Source organism: Gavialis gangeticus, unplaced genomic scaffold, assembly GCF_001723915.1.
Source record: "Gavialis gangeticus isolate Ggan-Ray unplaced genomic scaffold, GavGan_comp1, whole genome shotgun sequence".
In the NCBI taxonomy this organism is placed as follows: domain Eukaryota; kingdom Metazoa; phylum Chordata; order Crocodylia; family Gavialidae; genus Gavialis; species Gavialis gangeticus.
The window spans coordinates 21,578,020-21,593,412 of NW_017728992.1; the positions used below are offsets into that span (position 1 = coordinate 21,578,020).

General features: G+C 43.7%; 1 protein-coding gene across 1 annotated transcript in view; it reads right to left on the reverse strand.

Moving 5' to 3' along the window:
* The window catches only part of DNAH5 (dynein axonemal heavy chain 5), a 555,556-nt gene that overhangs the window by 486,501 nt on the left and 53,662 nt on the right, over nucleotides 1–15,393 (reverse strand). The window lies entirely within an intron of this gene.

Consider the following 15,393-nt stretch of genomic DNA (forward strand, 5'->3'; position numbering starts at 1 on the left):
TATTACTGACAACCCAGTTTTTTCCACTACCACCCCCCCCTCCCACCACACACACACACACACACACACACACACACACACACACACACACACACACTCTCTTCACATTTTCCTTCGGTCTAATAACTACCAGACCATCAGTCAGCTCCCTTACTTTGTTCAAGTCACTCCACTGAATGTAACGGGATGCACCTTGATCAAAGCATAAGGAGTTGGCTCCATTTAATAATGTTAGGCTAAACAACAACTTTGAGGTATCAAAAGAAATTGTTCAAGACCTCCATGTGCTTGTAACAGACTCCTCCCCAAAAAGCATTAATTTTGTTGATAAGACAAGACAGGTGGTGCGTCCAAGTACAGCAATCCTCCTTAAGTTCCTCCCCAGGCATCGCATATCCCAAGACCCGTACTACATGATGCAATATGTTCCTACATTCTGGGCTGAAACCCAAGAGATGGTCTGCAGAGTTATTGTGAATATGGTCAAAGTGACTAGTAATTTTCCAGTTAAAGAGGTTCTGTATGTTAGCTGAATAGGCATACTTAAGCACAGCCATCCTCAAAATATTAGCAAATAGATGTGGGGGGCAGGAGGCTGCTGTGGGTCAGAGAGTCAGAGTTGCTTCCCCCCCCCGCCCACTTTTGTATATGAATTGAAGGCAAGAGGTCTTTCTGTCCCCCCTCCGTCCCATGCCGATTTGGGGGGGAGGAGAGGAAGGAAACTCCTCATCTTGGATTTGATTAAATGAGTATGTCTAGAAATACCATATTTCAGCCTTTTTTTAAGACCACAATCATCCATATGCCCCAATTGGATTATAGTGTACTAGAGCAGTGCCAAGTTCCCAGAGTTTTGATCAAGTAAATTGAATAAATAGGGATTCTGCCTCACCTGCAAGAGCTAGGCACCCTGAATTTATTATCTGTTTCTCCCTCCATTTGTCAGCTTAAAACAGATATCAATCCCATATCAACAGGCAGAGTCAAAGTTTAGGAAGCAGTTGCCAAGAATTATCTTTCTAAATGCATACTATTTTTGTTTACAACTAGCTTAAAAGTCCAATTTGCCTTTAACAGGCATGACACCCAGTTCCAGTATTGGCTCAAGCAAACAAACCCAATTAAGATAAAACCTTCATACCTTTAGAGAAACAAAGGCACAGTAAGCAAACTGGGATAGTAACCTACCTCATCATGAGGATCTGTAACCTTGGTCCCAGTACAAACACCGGGTTACAGTGGCCCTTTTCAGGTTACTATTTTAAGTTTCTGTGCAAAAATATCCTTCCTAATCGCTGCTCAAGAACCTTGGAGTTACAGATGACAGGTCAAGAAACAGTCAGTCAAGACACTACTGAAAGTAAAATAAATGTAAATACAGCACAGTAGTGACACCCTGTAGTTTATAGGAATTCCAAAGGTTTTGAATACAAGTGTATTTTTCCTTAAACCCAGTCTTTTTATTGAAAAAAAAATCCACTGATTCACAGAATAGTATTTTGTCCATTCTCTCTCATTCATGTAAGTATGCAATATACACATTCTATATTCCAATACTGTGACAGGGGGCCACCCTAAGACTGACCTCTGTGCAGCTTACCCACCTGACTTGGGCAGTCCACCTGCTCATCTCACCAGTCACACCTTGTTAGTAAATATTTGAGTTGTTCATTAAGCAGGAGGCTGCCCTTCATGTGCTCAGCTACACCAGGCAGTGCATACACATGTCCCATACCTCACAGGTGTTACTACCATCATTAACTCTATATGCCCCTAGCATCAAGCCCTCTGGCTCTTGTCTCACTGCAACCTGCAGGCATCAAGTTCTCTCAGATGCCTGGCTCTGTGCCTCTCTCCCACAGACCTGGCTCTGTGCCTCCTTAGCTGCACCCTTCTGGGGTTCAGGGTGCTACCAAATCATATGTCCTCTCTCTGGCACTAATAAGGCCTCCAAGCCTCCCCTTCTAGCCTCATCCCAATCCTCCAGGGCAAACAAACACAAACAGCCCCTAGGCTATAACTGAAATGCTAGCAACAAAGCAATATTATGCCCCTTTAAGGGGACAAACTTCCACTCAGAGTAACATGCCTCTATTCTAGTTACCTGGAAGATTCCCTGTAGTCATGTAGCACCTACATAACAGAGCAGGCAATACTGGGAGAACTAGGCAAGCAGCACCAGGCCATAAGTAGCTTCAGTGGGCAGAAGCTCCTTCCCCAGTTGCCAGAGACAAAGGGTGTATACAGCCTGGGCTTATATATCCCAGAACCCTGCTTTCTGCCAGTCAGGTGATGTCAGCAGGTATGGCCAATTACTTCCTTAGGCTGTTACCCTGGCAACCTAGAGCTGGGGAGCTCCCTGGCCAGGTTTCTTCAGCCTTAAGGAGCAGGCACATCTTAGTGCCCTGTTACAATTACATTGCTTTTAAACTAACCCCTGGCTAACAATTTAGTGCTCCTCAGTTTTACATGCAGATTAGCTGTCAGTAGCTAGCAGATTATATTATCTTCTAACTGCAGCATACCAGTATCCAGATCATGACCTTTTCACTGAACAGATTCTTTAGACAAAAAGTATGAATTTACAGGCAATGAATCAAAAAAGCATTGGTCTGGAATGGTTTAGGTAGTGAAGACACTAGCTTGAGCAGAAAGCATGACTAGATGACCTTCTGAGGTCCCTTTCAGTCCCATCATTCCATTTCCAATAAACATTAGGATGATACAGTGGAGCAAGGCCATTTCTTCATTAGGTCCAACTGCGCAGCACCAAAGACCAAAATTCTCAGGATTATTTGAGTAATCAACAAGGAGTACATTTCTCTTACTTTCATGCACGTAAATTGCACAGCACTGAAGCTTTCTGTACCGTAAGTAAAGCTTACCTATAGTGAAGAGAAATTTGGTCATGGATAGATGTAACAGGAGGTGGACCTTGGGCTTATTAAACCCAGCACCAGAGGCAGAGAGGGTCATTCTGACCCAGGTAGAGCTAGAGACAATAGCCCGCAGCTAAGAACTGATAGAAGCAGTACTAGGAACTGGAGACTGTAATTAGGCCCTAAAGGGCTATGGCAGGAAGAGCCACCACAGTTTAGAGTAAAAGCCAGAGAGGAGCCAGGGAAAAGGCTGTATTGAAAGAAGGGTGACCAGGCCCACTGGGACTGATTACAAGAGTGGGATGTGGTGCAAATTCTAAGAGTACACTGAAAGGATGAAGCAATGTCAAGATTACCAGGCAGGGTACTCATCCCAGCCTGACCCAAACTGGTTTGTCCCAGCCTGCTCAGGGAATCAACCTGGGAAGAAGAATTCACTCCACTGAACTGCTGATTGGAGACAAGTTCATGGGGCCATAAGTGACCAGGCAAAGATGACTCAGAACTGGGCACAGAGAGATGCTTAAGGTTGCTCTTCTGCTACAGGACTGAGGGGCCTATTCCCCAATTTCAATACTATCAAGTCACAGCAGACAAAAAAGTCAAGCAGACACCTCAGAACAAGCGGAGAGCCAACAAGCCAGGACTGGCCACCAGGGGGCAAGAGACAAAGTTGTGCTTCAACAGTTGTGGTGCAAAGCTGTGGTTACAACAGTTACAACAGTCCATAGTTATATAAATCAACACAAAGTAGCTAAGGACTATTTTCAGTACCTGGGATGTTCCAAATACAATACATTTGGACATGGCTTTCAACAAATATAACAATACAAATAGAACATCAAACTTTTTTTTCCCCAGTCACAGCAGTTATGCTTTGGAGTTAAGGATAATCACACAATAAAAATCAATAGACATCAAAAGAATCCTTTAATCAACTGTTGTTACTCCAGAAAGGAGCCTCACATCAGTTTAACCTCTCCTCCCCTTTCCAGACTCTTCCCCCCACAGCTCCAGATAATCTCCTTCAACACTGAATAGTACAGCTACTAGGTCTCCAAGAACACTAATAATCCTGCAAAGCAGCTGTTGAATAACAAAAGTTGTAAATAATTTCCTAGAATCTCAGATTACATAATCCCATGTGGGGCTCATGGGGACCTCACTCATCTAACCTAAGGGTCCTCAAACCCCGGCCCATGGGCCAAATCCACCCACAGAGTCATGTCATCCAAACCATGGAGCTCCCCACAGTTCTGGAAATCTGGTGGGAGGAGAGCTGTGGCAATTAACACTACCACCTCACCCCCACCACCAAATTTATAAGCCCCATACACTGGGATCATGATTCGGACCAGGATTGGGCCCCTGGACCAACCTGGCAATGATAAACTGGCCCACAAGGCAAAACGTTTGGGCACCACTGATCTAATTCATTCCACTCTGCTGCAACAGATACTTTTGACGGATCATCCCCTAATGTAAATGTAATTTTAACTTGTTCTTTAAAACCTACCATTAAAGATTGTACAACATTCCTTCATAGCTTTCTTTGAAGCTTTGCTAGCTAGGAAAGTTCTTCCTGGTATCTACTCTAAATAATCTTTGCTGCAAATGATGTTCTATCCTTCCCTCTCAGTTACATGGAAGAGTTTATTCTTCTTCTCTAATGACATGTTGCTTCTTTCTACACATATGTCCATCAGTTTATTTCAGAAGAGAGAAAATCAAATAAGTTATTTCCTTCAACCTTGCCCCTTACATTATGTACTACATTAATATTCTGTTTCCTCTTCTATGGGCTCCCTCACCATTGTCTTCAAGTTTCTTGCAATGAAATGCACAAAAATGTTGATAATAGCCCACGTGAGGCTTCAACATGTGAGGCCCCATCAGCACTGAGTAGAACAGAAAAATCATTTCCTATATCAGACATGTTACAATTCTATTATATACCCTAGAATGACACTTGCCTTTCCCTGGCCCCAGCCTCAAAAGCATCCCTTCACTGACTTAGCTTTTAACTTTTAAAATATCCCAGACTTATTTAATCTAACCTTGTCTTCTGTCCAGATTAGGATGGATGGATGGATTCTGATCCTCCTGTCCTTCTACTCTATGAGTATGGCTTCTAGGCACTATGGTTATACAAAATGTTAGTTATTTAAAAGTAGGTAAGATCCCTAACACCTCTCCAACTTTAGTAAACTTCTGCAGTATTTGCAGAGACAAGAAGTAAGCACAATTAGGTAATGGCTCAAAAATTCATCCAGATACTCAAAAAGGCCACCTAAAAGTTAATTTTAATAATCAGAACAAACTCAAAACCATATTGCAGTCTTGTCCATTTCAGCTGAAATGTGGACTTCATTTCTGGCTATCTTTTATCTGTATATGAGGCACTTCTAGTACTTCAGTTAGGCTCCAGGGTCACAACTAGAAAAAAATATATTGTTGGGAAATCCATGGTTTCTGCTTTAAAAAAAATAACAAAATGAGGACTTTAGGGCTCACCTTAGTAATACGTGGTATTGCTGTTGGCTACAAAACACCAACTCACAGGATCATCATAAAATTCTAGTTTATTGGAGGGATGCAAAAATCAGACCACAAACCTTGGTGCCGATTCCCTCAAACATACATTCACGCACGTGCACACGCACCTCACAGTAGCTAGCTATGAACACTAAGCACCAATGTCAAGATATACCTATCCTCAAGCACTGGAGTCCACCATCAATGGCCAGTCAAGGCTTCTTTAAGTGCGATGTTGCTTCAGAAGGGTGTCACCAGCTGGTCCTTCCAGCTGGACAAAAAGGGTGCTCATCAGGTCAAAGAGGGCACCATTGGGAGTCATTCTTTGCTGCCTTTTATCCCTCTCTGGCAGACTTTGGTGACTCCCCAATTCTCGGGCTACCCAATCCAGGGGTCATTGACATCGAGAGACATCCTTCTTGGTAGCTGCTGGATGGCAGCTGTCAGCCCCAGGGGTCACGGCCACAGGTATGTGCAGTCTCGTAAGTCCATTGATGAATTTTGATTGATCCGCTGCTGTGATGAATAGAGCTCTGGAAGAGGTTGATCAGGAGGTATTTCAGCCCCAAGGGTCTGTTTCCAGCATTGATTAGTTCAAACCAGGACTTCTGCACCTTTAACAGTGAAGTTTCAGGGAGTTCCTGGCTCTGTGATTCTTTCCTCCTCTTGGTCTGTAGTTTTGTAGGTGTTAATTGCCACTCCTTAACTTGTTTATTGAGACTTGCTACTGTGTTACACAATCAACCATGATTCATTCAGGGACCTGCTCGATACAGAGATTTCTGCCCTTGCTAACATTGTTACATGGTACAACTTGCTTTTAAAATTAAAGTACATTTGTAAACTCATCTACAAGCTTTATTTTCACTACACATACACCTTATATAAAAAAAATAATATAATAAAAGAAAAAGAGATAGGAAGGAAGAAAAGGTAGAAAAGAGAAAGCATCCCCAAAAGGGGGTCAATACTGCAAAAGGGGCTTTTGCCATATGGAGGAGCTTCATATTTGGGGGGAGGGGCAGACAAAAAGGTTTCTTGCTACATTGCTAAGGGAGTACTTTTAAGGGAGATGCAGCTCCTCCACCTCTACTATTGCTGTTGCTTTTTCTAAGTATGTTACCTTGATAAGTTTAATGCCCAAAGAAAGCTTTAAATGCAGGCCTACATGTATTAATGTAGTTATTATATTTTATGATTTAAAAGCAAGTTTCTTTTTCCCCCCTCTTTTTTTTTTTTATCTCCATGCATAAATATTTTAGTCATCAGGAGGCTCAGTTACTGACAAATCCAGACAAAGCAAGGCAAACATTTAAGACAGAAGTTGTTTTACTATGACAACACATGGAGCTGCTCTTGTCCAAGAACAGTCTGGAAAACCAATAGCTATACTGCATGTAACTATACTGTTTTTTCCTGAGCAACTGCTAGCAGTATCATTTATAGACATGCCAGTATTCATGATACCAACATAAGCGTTCTGATTTTTCTCCTACATAAAGAATATGCTTCACTTAAGTTCCAAGCCTACAGACACATTTCTGTGGTTCTTGGTTTCTTTTGAAGTGGCTAAGCAAAAGTCTACCTCTGCTTCAACAATAAAACTTCAACAGAGCTTCACTGTCCCAGCTGTCCCAAGAACTTGCTTCCAGTTGTGTTCCTAGAAAATGCTTAAGGAAGAACAGTACCAAATTATACTGCTTCCACCTTATTTTCCAAAGAATTCTCAATGTGTATACTTCCAGTGCCTGTCATCTACTTATGCACAGGCCACTGATATACAAACGTCACTACCCAAGGCCCAGGAGCTGTAGTGCTGCTAAAAGACATGTTCAATACCATCTGCTTCATTGTTCGGTTGAATAATTCTTTCCACACATCTCGCTGAAACTCTCACACTTCTTTGACACATTAAATTTAGTGGCTTGTTAAAAGTCTGGTTGCATCCATTTCTCTATCAAATAGGTACAGATTGTCATAAAGCAGCTCAGCTTCATTACAACTGTCAGAACAAGCATGACCTGATGGAACCACCTCTACAGCAGCAAGAGTAGTTGCCTTTTCACCTCAAGCTTCTACACAGACTGCTAACAACAAAGCCTTTCAGTTGGTATTCATCTCAAATTAAAGTTCTCAACTTCTTGTATAGCAACAAAAGTAGCACTGCTACTGTTGTATTTATGATGCCCCTGTGTGTCCAAGACAGTAAAACAGAAAATTAAAGTAGGAGGAGAAAGCTAGGAGCTAGGATTCCACAGTAGATTCGTGCTAATTAGCATAAAAGTCTTTAGGTTTTTTTGTGGGGGGTAATGTATTTTTCTTAAAATTCTACTTCTATAGGCCAGTAACTTAATCTCAGGTATGCAACACTGTGACAAAGCTCCTCCATTTAAATAGCCACCGAATACAAGTTCCACAAAGAACACAAAATACATGTGGTCTTGGACAATTATGACAAACATGCCAAAAAGAAAAAAAAAAGTAAAATTGGACAGAGGACTCCACTTCGTGTACATATCTGATCTGCTGCACAAAAATAGGAAGGGCTACTTCACAAATAACATTAGGTTGAGACTAATTACTATCGTGTATGGCAGGGGTGGGAAAAATACAGCTCACAGGCCAGATCTGGCATGGCAAGGTATTTTATCCAGCCTGCACCAGGTCCTTTAGCCCTGCTGGGCCCAACCCAGACCTGGGGGGTAGCCCAGGCTGTGATACATGTGGCTGGTTCCATTGCTTCTGGCTGCTCAGCTGAGCTGGGGCAGCACAGCGGCCGGACTCAGTTTCCAGCAGCCTCCACAACATCAGCTCCATTCAGCTTTGGCTGTCAGTCTCCACCAGAGCCACCAGATCCGGTCCCACTGTCCAGGGACCCCAGCCCATCCACCCCACACCCACCACCACAGGCACCGCACAGAGTAGGCAGGTAAGTTCTCCATGGAGACTGGTCTGGGTCCTGTACGAGCAAGGAGCACTTGGCCAGGCACCTGTGGGATGGGGCCACAGGTGGGTGGGGAGCAGTATCGGGGAGTAGGACGGCTAGGTGGGGTCAAGGCCAAGGCTGAGATTGGAATCATGGGGCAGTGACAGCATGAGGCCAGGACTTCCAAGGCACAGCTACAAACCACTACTCATACATCCCTGTGTGATAAGCACCAGTTCCACAAGCAAGGGCATGTGGGGAGCCCTGGCCCCATGCTGTCACTGCCTCATGATCCCAATCCTGATCCCAGCCTGGGCCCAAGCTCCTGGACACTGCTCCATGCGCACTCATGGCCACACCCCATCTGCCCAGCTGAGTATGCCCTGCCCATGCAGGTTGCCATTCTCCACGGAGGCCCTGGGATCACTGGGCAGTGACAATGCAGGGCTACATCCTGGGACAGAGCCACTTAGGGAGTTTTGGTAAGCTGTTGTGGGCCAGGGAGGAGATACTGACCTGGTCTGCAACAGCTTATCAAAGCTCTCTAAGTGGCCTTCCATTCCAAATAATTGCCCATCCCTCATGTATGGTCTTGCAGTTAAATAGTAACTAGCCTCATGGCAACAAAAACCAAAAAAACATTCCAACGTACAATTCAAGATGCAAATTAAGCAATAATAATATAGTAGTGTTAGGGTAGATTGTCATATTTTATGTTTTAAAGTTGCACCTGTTTATAGGGTGGTGAATTATAGCATTGTTTAAAGTTTTCTTTTATATTTAGCCCAAAGATCTGTATAGCCTAATTGTTATCTGAACTTTTCATTTTGCTGGTGTTTGCAATATCAACTGGCCTTGTTTCTTGAAAGCAGCTTATGGCCTTGAGTTTGCTCGCATGAAGTTTCTTTCCTTTTTCTATCACTGTGAGAAGTTTTTCTAACATAACATAGTAATAGTTTTGTTACTAGCTCAAATTAACTGAACTTGGCACTACGGAGCTGAACCAGGGGGGATGAAATGATTGGATATGTTAATGAAAGGTGATAAAGGAGACCAATGGACAATGCTTAAGAGGTGTGCTCGTAATGGGGATGTTGAACAAAGGAATATGCTGACAGGATGAAATATGAACAATATGCTGACTGCAGATAGACCAATCCAAAAGCAAGGAATCATCAAAGGAGTCAAGTTAAGGAAAAGCAAAAAAGGGGGAAGCAAAATGTTAAGTGTGTCATCACCATTGTGGCGGGCCAATAGGGAGTGCTCCTGCACTGAGCCCACCCACCTCACTGCACTCAACTACCTTCTAGGCTACCAGTGCCTCCCTGGGGATGCCTCACATCTACCTGACCCACTTTCTGGAGCACACCTACTAGCCTGGGGGCAGTGCTGCCACCAGCCAGGGTCTGGCCTGATCCTGGCACTGCACCCCTTGGAAAACACAGGCCTAGTAGTCCCTGAGGGTACTCAACCCACTCCAAGAATTTGGGGTGCTTCCCCTCAGTCTGAAGCACAAATAGCAATCTCCCTCAGCTGGCTGAACAAAGGGGACCCCAAGGCATCATCTAGACCCACTCTCAATAAGTCTCCCATGCTAGATACAAAGGAGAAGTTTATTGGTTACAAGGAGTAGGTTTGGAATAGGGTACAGGGTACAGCAATATCAGAGAAATCCCACAGAACAAACTGGCATGGCTGGGTAGCCTTTGATCATGCATCTGAGTTACTGCAAGCTATATATCTAGTTAGATCTCAGATAGCTTACTTACAAGTATCATCCAGAGGCATATAGAGATTCCTTCTGGAGGCAGGCAGTTCACTGATCATGAGTTTCAAAATAGAGAACAAGTTTCAGATAGTCCAGCTCTTCTCTCTCTCTGAGTTTTCATCATGGCTACTACCCCTCTTCCTGGGCAGTCCTTAACTTATATGGCCCTTATGACCTCATTTACCTGGTCCACTGGAGACCAGCACCTGTTGGCTGCCAGCCAACCTATTTGAAAGGCATCACTGGTTGCCAGGTAGATTGGCATTGCTCAAAACAATAGGGAGCCCAAGCCCCTCACCCAAGTATGTGATGCCAGTCACGTAGGCAGAGGGAGCAGGTTTGCCCCCTCCTTCAGGAATATGTCCAACTCAGGTTACCTAAAAGAGATGGGATGTCTGCTCTCTGCAGGGCCCATATTAACCAAATTGTCACAAAGCAGAGTTTTTGGGGAGAGACAGAGGTTGCCTTCTGCCACGTTGTCATCGTCATCATTTACACCTTGAATCCAGCTTTTAACACCTGTCTGGATCATCCCAGCCAATGACTCACCCTTTGCTTCAGGAACTGAGTGGTCATCTTTTCTGTGAGGCAAAGTAACATTTGGGATTGGGTGAAATCATAATACATGTTTTTTCTCTCTCTAAATATACAAAATGCTGAGATAATACTTGTTGTATTAGTAAAGTTAGACTTTGATTTTAGGACACTGAGTTGTCTGTGTTCGTATTTCATGTTCCATTTAAGAGTTAATTGTGCTTTAACAATCGCTAAGCACTATCTGCTGAACAGTGGTGTGAACAGTAGTTGTCTCAGCAGCAGAGCATTAAAGACACACTTACATGTACATTGAGAACTTCAGATTCTTGAATCTCTCACTTGTTATTTACACCCCCTTGTAAATCCCAACAATGAGAACAAGATATTATTGGCCAGAATACAACTGCCTGGTTAATGCACTTAAAGCCAATCCACAATCAGCAGCTCCACTCAATATGTGTATGTTATATGCCATTATTCTATGTAACACAAACAACTATGCCAAGGCACACACAAAACTGAATCTATGTGCACACTGCTACAATTGTCATGCAGAACCCCTGAACTCTCACTGATGGTCTGAAGTCAGTACAGTTAATCAGTGAATCTAAGCAACCCCTGTACACTTCCAATAGGCAGCCCAGATATCACCAGTTGAGGCTTCACAGATGAATGCAACTTATTCAGTTGCATTATCAATACACATATTTTCTGTAAGAAGCACTGAATTGTTTCTCATTTTCACAGCTTCAAGATCAGTACTTGAACACTACATCTTCAGACTCCATCTTGTTCTTTTCCCCTTTAGACCAGTCAGTTTTTATTGCCTCAAGACTTACTTTCTTACATAAGTTGGTTTCAAGTGAAATCATATTAAAATTCTCCTCAATTAAAACGTTACAATCTTGAGTATCATGTGGCCTCTATTTAATGTTCTTATGTCACAGGAAGGTATTATTACTTATGCACATGTCCTGTTCTCTTAAAGTACACCTATAAGGTGTATTTTCTTACTGAACTCACCTCAACTATAGTTTAAGTTTCTTATCTGAAACTTTAATTTAGGCTTGTAAGTCATAAAATCACTTCAGTCATCCACTTAATGTACAGAAATCCACCCCTCCCCAAAATAATTGCTATACAACTCTTGCTGTGCAACTTGTGTTTACAAATATAAAATTCCATAAGGGGCACTACACAATTAATACACTTCTAAGTATGACCCTTCACTAAGAAGCCTTGAAATATAAATAGATTTGGAAAATCCTGATGTAGTTAAGGCAGTTATGAAAAGCACCTTGGGTAGGGACAGACATTCAAAAAGCCTGAATTGATACAACCTTTGCAGGTTAGTCTAACCTGGCTAGTCTAAACCAGTTTGTAGCCATACAGACCAGTGCTGTGTGAAGCTTCAGGTGCTGATTCGATTTGGAGGAGATTTGGCCTGATTCGGCAGCCGAGTCTCTGAATCCAAATCAAATCAGAGGAACAATTAAAAGGTCTAAATCAATTCAAAGGTCTCCAAATCGATTTGGAAAAATCAGGCAATGCCCACTGGCTCCAGGTAAGTAAGGGGAGAGGGGAGAGGAGACTGGGGGAGTGGGGAAGAGACCATGGGGAGACCCCTGCCAGGCCCCATCCCCTGCCTGCTCCCCCAACCCTGCTGACCCCCGCCCACTGTCCCAGCCCCTCCCCCCATGGCTGCCCCACCTGGCCACAGCTCCCTGTTTAAAAAAACCTCCAACTCACCAGGTTCTGCCATGTGGGAGGGCAATCCCCACTGCCCCACACCATGTGAGAGGCTCTTCCATGAGCCTCCTGATCCCCACCCACTCTCTCCCAAGCCCCATGGCTGCTCCACCTGTCCCAGCTCCTGGCCCTTTAAAAAAAACAAAACAAAAAGAAACCTGCACTCACTGGGTGCTGAAGCAGCCTCAGGGCTTCTGAGGGCTCATAACAGAGCCTCCCCATACACTGTGGGGCAGTAGGGTGCAGTGAGGATCACCCCCAGGCCAGTGAGTTGGGGTGGGGAGAACTTTGTTGGTTTTTTGGGGGGGGTTTTTTTGGTTTGTTTTTTTTTTTTTAAGGGCCAGGAGCTGGGGCAGGTGGGGCAGCCATGGGGCAGGGCTGGGACAGTGGACAGGGGTCAGGGACTCATGGCAGAGCCCCCCACACTGTGTGGGGCAACAGGGGGAAGCAGGGATCACCCCCCACACACACACCTGGCAGCAGCTGCTGAGTGCAGCTTTTTGTTTTTCGAAGAGATGGGTGCTGGGGCAGACGGGGCAGCTATTGAGAGCAGGCAGGGGATGGAGCCTGTGTAATTTGGTGATTTAGCTACTGCCAAATCAGCTGAATTTCCAAATCAGATTCAGCCAAGTCAATTTGGGACAGTGATTCAAATCACCAAATCGAATCACTGTCCCCCGAATCGGCCAAATCTGAATCAAATACTAGCCGCTTCACACAGGCCTAATACAGACATTCTCTCTGGACTGAGGACATTTTAGGCACATGCCTGCTATGGCTCACGCTAGAAAGCAGGGGGCACTAGAGCAGCCCTCCCTTCCCTTCTTTAGCGCTGAGCTGAGGGGGTGTGTGACCAGACCCTGGCAAGACTGAATAGGGAGATCTGCCTCCACCACGGCAGGCTTCTCCCCACTGCCTGCTTAGTGGGTGGGAGTGTTGCCAGACCCCAGTCCCCGGCTAGCACTCTAAGGCAAAATGGGAGGCAGGGGGGAAGGTACAGTGCACGCGTCTGATGATGATACAGAGCTTTTCAATCTCCCTCCCTGCTTCTTTATACTGTCTGCAGAAAACTGACAGGCAATCAAAGCCAGCAGGGAAGTGATAACAGTGTTTGGCACCCCATCAGTGAAACAACAGTTCAAGCTCTTAACCAGCTTTTTCCGCTGAAGGAATTACCAGCTGACCTGTTCATTAGCTCCGAAAAGCCTTAAGTGGACACTGTTCTGTCTGGCTGTCCCAGTGAAATTGGAGACACGCACACAGACACCTCTCAGCATTAGCTAGCATACCACGTGCCTTGGGTTCGCGGGGCTGGGGTCCATGCTGTGGGAGATGGGAGAGAGGGAGGTGGGGGGATTCCTGCTTGAGCAGCAAGGGGGGGGGGGGCAAGGGAAGACCCTGCTGTACCTGCAGTCTCTGCCAGAACTCCAGCCAGTGAGCAGAGGGGAGGGGCCAGCCTTGCTATGGAGCGGAGCACCCCACCCAGCCCAGAGAGTATGTCAGGATGCTAGGGGAGTCTGATTTAATTTAAACCACCAAGGGATCTGGGACAGACATTGCATAAACTGGTTTGACTCAAATCAGTTAAGTCCGATACTACATTCAACCAGGTTTATCAAAAACCAGTTTCATCATTTTCAAACTGGTTTATGTGCACTGAACATCTATTCTGTTACAGGTTTAGACCAGTTGTTGATCACTTAAACCGGTTTATGTGTAATGTCTGTCCCTAGCCCTTCTGTCTATACTTCCCGAAGCACTCAGAATAATTAACAATTTTCTCCTCCTAATATTGGGAAGTGTTCACTTCTCAGACATAAGCAAATGTGCTTTAGTTAGATGCAATTGCCTGTCCAATGTCATAAGTCATTTCTAATTCAAGTATGTATTCACTGCTCTTTTTAAAAATTCACTGCACAATTCATTTTCTACTCTTTTAATAATTTAAATTCCAATATTTCTCACTGCACCCAGGCACTTTCAAATATCAAATCACCAGATTCTACTTAGCCTTAAAGTATAAACTGAGTCCACACTTTAGTTTTCCATACCTTTAAAACTCTGCCAATACTTTGTTTCCAAAGTTGTTTTCTTCCAGCCCTGAACATGTTATGAACAAGCGTAGCTTACAATAACTGCCAATTGATACTAGTTTTCTTTGAATGAGGCATAAAAAAAGATGTTTGAGTTTCTGTTGTTCTTCCGTTTTTTCCTCCTTTCTCCTTTGTACTTGGATTTTTGAGGGATAGGCTTTATTTTTTCCTTTTAGAGGCCTCTTGAAGAACCAGCAGCATTCCAGCATCAGGTTGCTGCTTCTTGAAGCAAATATTGCTAGTTGCTTATACCAGCTGTAGTCCAAAGTGAACTGTTGGAGAAACCAATCTCTAAACACCAGAATTCACTGTATGAAGCATGAGGGCTATGACAATACAACTAGCAACCCACTTCTGTGTTGTTAAGGTAATTTTGTTTATATACAACACTGTTTTGCTTAGTTATGTGAATGCCAATGTAACTACTTACACCAGTCAGTCATTTAACATTGTCTAGTTTTCTGTTTAACCTTAATACAACTAAGGCCTTATGTAAACAGAAATCTTTGTTTCCTTATCAGCAACGCCTGTTTAAGTAATATAGCAACCAAGAAAGAAAACCTCCTCCAAAGTTCTTGACTGCAGACTTGTTTCTTTCCCCTCTTGTACAAATAAGAGGTATTTTGACTGTTCTCCATTTTTCTACACCTACCACATTTGATTCTATCTTGTCCTGCCTTGTTAATTTTACCTCTAATAATCTCAGAAGTGGTATAACTTTAAATTCTTGAATCAGCATTAGACACAATAAAAATCAAAATATTTACTTATACAGCTAATATAACACATTTTAGTGGGCTACATACTGAAGCCAAGATATTCAATTTATGTAGTTGTCTACCTCCTCATGACCAGAGATCCTGATTTTCCCCAATTTAAAAAAACTGCAAATTTTCTGATTAAAAA